Here is a 7965-nt window from a genome sequence, read left to right as displayed (position 1 = left end):
CTTAGAATTGTTCTTCTTCTGCAAATGGTGGTAGCAGAGACAAACACTCCCCATGCTGGACAATTCTCAGCCCATCCTTCCTTCTGAGAGTGTGACAACCTTTGGAAGGCGGCTAAGCTTACTAAACTTGAAGTTAATATTTGGCAGGTTCTATGGGACCCATGTTTGGCAAGCAGGGTATAGAAAAAAAAGTTACATTATTTTTGATCATATCTAAAAATACAATTGCCTGAAGACTAAAGGTGCTGTGGAGAATGAGGCCCTGAATTCATTCTTCCCTTTTTGCAGAAGACACAGTTTCTAAGAATTAGTTCTGTTTAAGTAGTGTGGCAGTAGCCCCTCTTTTGATTCTGGTTTCTCAGCTGTTTGCAACTTCCTGTGTTAGAATTGTGCCTGGAAAACAAAACCTAAATCAAACCCAAAGCCAAAAAAACTGAACCCAAACCAAAACCAAAACAAACAAAAACCCAAACAAACAAACAAACAAAGAATCAAACAAAAACAATGAAATAAATTAACAAAACCCAAATCCAAATGGACTCAAATAGAAGGAAATGGGAATTTTTCTTTCTTTTTGTGCACCTACTCACTTGCAGAGCATGGGAAATTAAAGTCTTTCATTTACAATCAGGTCTACTTAGCAACAACTAAAAAATCAGTGTGTTATCAACACGATTCCCATACTAAGAATATTTATTCTACACCAGCTGAAAATTATTTTCCAGACAAACTCTTAAGGGTTATTCACAGGGGGTAAGTTGTTTAGCTATTATTATTTGACTTGGTTTCAGGTGCTAAGATACCAAGGTTAACAAGACAGTTCAACTAAAAATAGCCTTAAATACAAAGAGTGGCAGAGTGGCAGTATATTTTTTTTAAAAATGGTGAAGTGTCAAGAACTGACTTGCACTGTGAAAGTCTAAGACATCAAAAGGTAAGGCTAGAGCTATATCAATTCAAACTACTATGGAGGATAAATAAAAGCACAGTAGGACAAAATAATAACCTTAGCTTTGATTTTCTGGCTTCAGCCTAAGGCTTACAAGCAGAACTACTATTAATTTTGTGGAACAGAAAGGAATGGATACGTTTTAGTGTTCACTTTATAGTTCATATTCACATTCATTTAGTTCATATAGTTCACATTGCAGCAAACAACTAAAAAATCCATGTGAGAAAAATAAAATGCTTTAGTGTCCCTTATTCTGTGAGGCCCAAATGCAGAGATATAAACTGGACAGATGATCTTTTTGAAGCCCACAAAACTGCTATCTAAGTCAATGGTATGTTGTGCTCAAGTTCTAAGGGACACTTGCGTGTGCATCTACATATTTTCAAAACAGAAGCTCTCAGTGGGTTCCAGCTCTTCATTGCACACACAGTAGGCATAGTTTCAACATAAATGCACACTAGATCAAAGTTCTCAGGGGTAGTTCAGATGCACTCCTACTAGAATATGGTCCATAAAATCTTAGATCCTCACTATCTATATATAGTGTATTCTTCTCACCCATAAAGCTGAAGATAAATTACCCTCACAGAAAGCTAAAAATAATTGTCTCCCACACTTATATTTGCTATTATTTCTGTTATTATTTGGTAAATATGCTGTCATGAAGGTTTTGGAAAAATATCCCTGTCATGGCAAAGAAAAGAAAAAAATGCAAGATGTAGCTGTTTGCAAAACAACCTAAGGGCAGAAAAATGAAAGCTGACATTAGTTAAATATGTGTACTTGTATCAATAAATGTACAAACCACTGACGACGTAGCTCAGACAAGGATGAATGACAAGAGAGAAAACACAAATGCAGCTCCTGAGGTAATGGTGAGAGTTCTCAGAGAGTGCTTCTTGCTGTATAGACACAAACTGACAAAATCTACTTCTTTTTGGTGATTGGCTTTACAGCACATGATGACAATATTTTTCACACAGCTCTATAAAAACAGTAGGTATATCCTTCCCCCAGAGTCTCCAGTTGTAGGTGTAGAAGAAGAGATTGCAGGCGACCTTGCCTGCATAAGTCACAGTTTTGCTAATTTCCAAAGAAGAGGAACAGCCTTGCCCTCAGTGGGTCATAGCTGTGACTAATAAAGATGAGTGTGATGAAAGAGGTGGGTTGGCTGGTCAGGAGGATCTTGGAGGCAGAGGACCTGGAGAAGGAGGAGCCCTGAGAAAGAAGGAATGATCCAGAGAGACATAAAGAAGACAGAAATAAAGAAGAGAATTGCTGTAGTAAAACATCTGCTGTGAGGTCACTCTGGGTCTGATGGAGTCAGAGTCTGCTGCTGAAGCCTGCAGCACAGCTGAACTAGGTGAAAGCTGTGCTCAGAGTCTGCAAACCAATACTTGCAGTCATATTCCAACAGGAAATAGCCACAGATTCTGCAGCTACAGAAGGAGCTTGCTGTAGTCAAGAGTTAGGATGGCAAAGCTCTAAAGAAGAATAAATCGGGACCCTTTTCATGTTGTAGAATGAGAGTCATGTAATGAGAGAACGTCTTGGCTCATTTCTACCCCTAATGAGAGGTCTGCTGCAACAGCAGTTATAAACATTATACTGCCTGCTCCCTGCAGTGCTTCCATTTACTAAGCCTGTGGAAGGTTTGAGAAGTATATTGAGTGTCTGTGTTGAATGACAATTCTGTCCTATTTCAAGTGCTCCAAATAATCATCGCTTCTAACAATGCCCTGACTCCAGCAGCTTCCAGTTTTCTGAGTATGTGGGGTGCACAACTCAAAATGAAGAAACTTGGTCTGTTTGAAGCATTCCACATCACAGCGTCTTCTGTGGCAGTTACTCATCATGTTAAAGATTGCTCAATCCCATCTTTTTCTCTGCTTCATTTAATCACATCACAAAGCTTCCTGTTCAAGGGCCATCCAATCTTGTATTCTACTGTTAGACCCCACAAACCCCTTCCCAGCTTGGATCAAAGTCTTTCTTTCAGCCACACACGTGCTACTTTGCCCACTCCACACTCAGCTTCCAGTAACCTATCTCAGTCCTGCTCCTGGAATATTTAGAAAGGGTTTCCTTCCAGAAACATGCCTCTTGCTCTTCTTTACCAATTACCTCTCTTTTTCTATCCTTGAGGGATTTCAGATCCCTCCACAGCTAATACTAGCACATGGAGTTATCACAGAATCCAGGATGGAGCCCAGAAGTCTCCTGTACAGATGGGAAGAAACAAGAGCAAGAAAGGTGATAAGCCATGGGACCAGCTCTTCTTCCATTTTACTCAACTATGGATCAAGAATATTTCCACTAAAATCATTCAAATTAAGTAAACTGTACTTAAGTCATACCATAGAGAGTTTTGGCAGAGGTCATTCTCTTGCTTCCTCACTCCTGTGTAGTGTGTATAACTGAATGGTCTCTCAGGCTGCATCACATTGTTCAGTAAGTAGTTTTCTCTCCCTAAAAGCTTTCTGTCTTTAATATTATCAGTGCTCTTCTCTTCTTGATTATATGACAAAAATGGCACTCTCCTGGATGAAATGTACATTCATTTCCCTATAGAAGATAAGAAAAAGGCTAAGGGATAATTTATCACAGTAGACCAAGGCATAACTATTGACTGACTAGTCTTTTAGACAGCTCTTACTCTTTTTATTCTTTCCTTTTCTAAGTTTTTTAATCATACAAGTTCTCAGTTAAAAATCCTTCCAGAGTTTTCTAAAGGATCAAAACACCTACAGCAAACATTTACAACATGAAAAGTAGTGCTAAACAATGAAAAAATTTTATTTATCCAACAAACCATTCACTTCATCCTCTACAAATTCATTGATAAAATCTGTTTCTTCTACCTTAGAAATCTACTCATCCTCACGATTTGTGATCCCTCGAAGTCCATCAATATTTCTTCTTTAAATTCCTATCTACAGTCAAAATGTAAAGCTTAACACCCCAGATGTTTGAGAAACTTTATAGGATTTTGTCAAATAGATGAATGTCATAAGGACATTAATGTTTCAAGAATGTATATGAGGATATAACAAACCTTGTTTCTAGAATAAACACTACATTGATTGTAGAGCATTAAAAAATGCATGATTTGGAGATGTTTTGCTAGAATGTGACATTATGAACTATATGAACTATATGAACTGCATGGCCTTTATTATCAAGTATGTAGTGCTTCTGCTATGAATTCATTGCACATGCAAAAACATATTTTTTTCCTGGATCAGAATTCATCCAAACAATATAGTTTTTCCAGCAAAACTCAGAAGACATTATTCTATTAGACCAATTCCCCTTATAAATTTTCTTCTTTTTAAAATCCTTATTTTTTTAATTGCATTCTAGAGGTAGCAGAGAGTTGTTGAAAGAGAACACTGAAGTCTTTGTATATAAACAAACTAATTGGCTACTGTATTTTTCTACTCTGTTGTGCTTGGGTAAAACTGATTTGGTTGAACTCAAGCATTCATTAACAAACTCTCTTTCGAACAGAGAAAGGGTAAGGAAAACTCAGCCTCTGCCTCTATGTACATTTAAGGATACATTAAGGTCAGTTTCTCTGTGATACTTTTATACAGTTTTCTTGACATCATCCAGATAATTCATTCTCCACAAGATGGTCACAGCTATCACCCACAGCTATGGTACCCATTCATAAGCTTTTTTTTACACTCCCCAATCCCAAAATTGTCCATTAAATACAGGTAAAAAAATTGATCTAAGCTACCTGAGTGGGTTCTAAGTAGATTAGAAATCAATATGGTGCCCAGTACCACAGATCTGAAGTTTTGTGTCTCATATTCCTCATGAGTACAGGTTAAGTACTTGACTAAGTGTGCTTAGTTGCTAATTTAAAAATGGGGACATTAGACTTGTACAGTCTAAGCTACCTGTCCCAGCTCAAAAACGATGTCTGCATTAGGAATGGAACCCAGCTCCTGCAAACTGCAGAAAAATATCTTAACTGACAGGATTGTCCTTATCTATGTTCTGATTAAAACAGAGGATCTATATACAAGCAAGCTTGTTCTGCTCTTAAACACAAAATAGTAGCCCTTCCTCCACATAAAAGTGTATGTACATCTTTCAAATTTTTATTAACCCTCAAGACATGGTATTCTACATGTATACTAGCAAGGATATAAGACTAGAGCAAGAGCACTTCCAGTATTGCTTTGTCCATTTGGATGTCAGTCAAGCAGCCAACTGACATAAGCAGCAAATTCAAGTATGTGCATATGGGACTCCTGGCTGTCCCTCCTGCCCCAGCATCAGTGTAAGCAGCAGATTTCAACAGTCTTCTAAATGTGGTTATTTTTAAGGAGCTGAAGTCCCAGACCTGCATTCTCAAGTTTGGAAGACAAAATGAGACATCAAGCCTGGCACGTACACTTCAGTATCTAAAACACAAAGTCTTTTAGAAGCAGATTACTTACATGTGTAAGTTTTTCATAGTACAAGATGTGAAGAACAATGTAGGAATTATAGAATGGTTCACTTCCCATGACCAAACCACAAGAACAAACTTTTGGGAGAGGCAGTACGACATGCTGTCTCTCAGAATACACACACAGTCTGTGCTCCTCAGAAGGAGAAAGTTTATTTTCCAGCAGGCTAAAGAGCATATTTCCTCTGTTTTGGGTAACCATCTCAGACACTGACATTTCCAAGAAGAAGGCTGCATCAATTTTTTAAACATCTCACTTCTGAAATATTTTGCGTAATTATATATAGAAAAGGAATTAGCATTTCTAAATACAGTGCTTCTGAAAACAATCTTACTGAAATCTGACCTTGGTATCATTAATTCTGGGTAGTTTAATTTTTTCAGCTGCATAGGTTTTGTGAGGTTTGTTGTAGAGAAATAAAAGTATAGAGGGATTTTCAGTCAAAAAAACAGATTCTGCTTCTATTTGACTTGAAGGATGGTGCTTTTCTTCACAAGTAGCTTCCCTAATATTAAAATCTGCCCAGAATTAATACAGTGAAGACAAAGTTGGAACCCAACATAATAGAAAGACAAATGGCAAACATATGGGACAGGTGAAAGACACAGTCTAGATTGCAGAAATAAAGCTGGAATCTTCCCTGAATTACAAGCAGTGTTCTCTTAAGCTGTCATTTAGTTAAAGCTTAGTGACAGGTAGAATAAGCATCTACACTGGTGTTCAGAAGAGGGTATTTGCTTAACATGGCCAGCAGAGAGTTTTAATTTGTCCTTCAAGGGTTTCAGTAATTATCCACTCAGATTGGTGAAGGGTATTGATGGAGCATCACTTACATTGGCATAACTTGTAACCTTTTTTAAGTGTAATGATGCCAAGAACCATTCAAAGATTTCATTTACTTGTTCCCATTTCTGTGATTCTGTCACAGAGGGTTTCTCTCGCCTCCATGTCATCTTCTTTGAGCATTGTAAATACTGTTTCGTGATTTCAGACCTTGTAGATCATGCAGTCAGGTGAACATGGAGGCTATGGTTAACCTTAAGGAATGCATAATCAAATCCATCCAGTAGAATATTCCCTTGCTGGTTGCTGAAACTGTAATTAGAACTGGAAAGAACCTGCAGGTCTTCCTCATCTGACCAAAAATGCAACTCTGGTTTGAGCATGTACACTTTGGCTTATTTCAAACATATTTTGGCTTTAGGTGGAGACTTTGTGTTTTAAAGTTAAATCAAGAGACTATTAGGAAACTGCTCTTTAGAGAGTCTGATAGCTCCCGAGCTCCATAACAGCCTCACCTATTGCAAGAAATCATAACTAAGATCACAGGCATGAGTTCCATTGTCAGGCACAAGATATGCATAAATATACCCATCTTATTCAAAGTGCAAGCTGGATGGGATCATACTTAGATGTTGATGCAATCAGGATTGAAAATAAGAGGATTCAATCAGCAGAACAGCAGCAGCACCCTAGCTACTCATCCTTTTCTTGGTTTTCATTGTCTTGCTTTGTTCTTTGTCCTTTGCAAACTTTTAGTTGTATGACTTCTCAAAAAGCAGAAAAAACCAGATTGAACTTTAGACATGGTAGGAGGTTTATTTACAGTTTTAAAAATTTCTATTTCAAGCTTTTTGCACTGAGAACAAAGAAGTCTTTTAACACATAAAACTGAGTACTAGGACTTTTATGTCTGTATAGGCAAAGCTTGAAGAAAATAGCAAATATGACAATTCTTATTCTAAAGATATTATCAGATATAAGATCAGATATTATGGTTTCAGAGGTCTATAAAAAATTCCAAACAGGTTTCATGTATGTTTCATATATTTAATGTAGAGCAAAGATGTGGATTGTACTCTGCCGTTAGGAAAATTCAGTTTTCAGAGGTGAATTTTAAAAATTGTTTTTTCCTTCCACTTCCTCATTTCTGTTGGCGCATAATTCTTCCAGCTCTCTATCACTAGAACTTCTGTGCTATGTACAAGAAGCATTGTGAAATTTGTGTAGTTAATTAATAAAGAAAACCTCTTCTGATGACAGTTCTGAAATGGTACTGAACTATATTTTTGTCATGGTTTAGGAATGGTATTCCTAATTTAAGTACTTCCACTGAGAAGAAAGCCACAAACTGCTCCCTGCTCCCCTAACTCCCAACCTCCTCTCTGGTGAAAGGGACAGAAGGAATAGATGAAAATTTGAGATAGGGAGCAATTTACTGGAAACAGCAATGGAACAGTAGCAACAACAATATTAAGAACAGTGTACAAGAGATGGTGATTCACATGGAAAAATGCCTGCCATGCCTGAGCTGACAGCTGCTCGTCAATGAACAGAGGTGGATGGGTTCTCTGCCCCACCACACTCTGCTTCCAGGAGTCACTCACTCCTGCCCTGGGTGTTAAGCTGGATAGTATGGAATAACAACCCAGACAGGCCTACATGGCTCAAGGTTTTGCCCCTCATGGCTGCTGCCAAAAAAACCCTCTGTCCTGGCTGAAAGCAAGACAATTTATCATCAGTCATATCTAGGATCTTCAGCGATCA

This window comes from Oenanthe melanoleuca, chromosome Z, assembly GCF_029582105.1.
Source record: "Oenanthe melanoleuca isolate GR-GAL-2019-014 chromosome Z, OMel1.0, whole genome shotgun sequence".
NCBI classification, from domain to species: Eukaryota; Metazoa; Chordata; class Aves; order Passeriformes; family Muscicapidae; genus Oenanthe; species Oenanthe melanoleuca.
The sequence above is the reverse complement of the archived record's forward strand: the minus strand, read 5'-3'. Positions refer to the sequence as shown.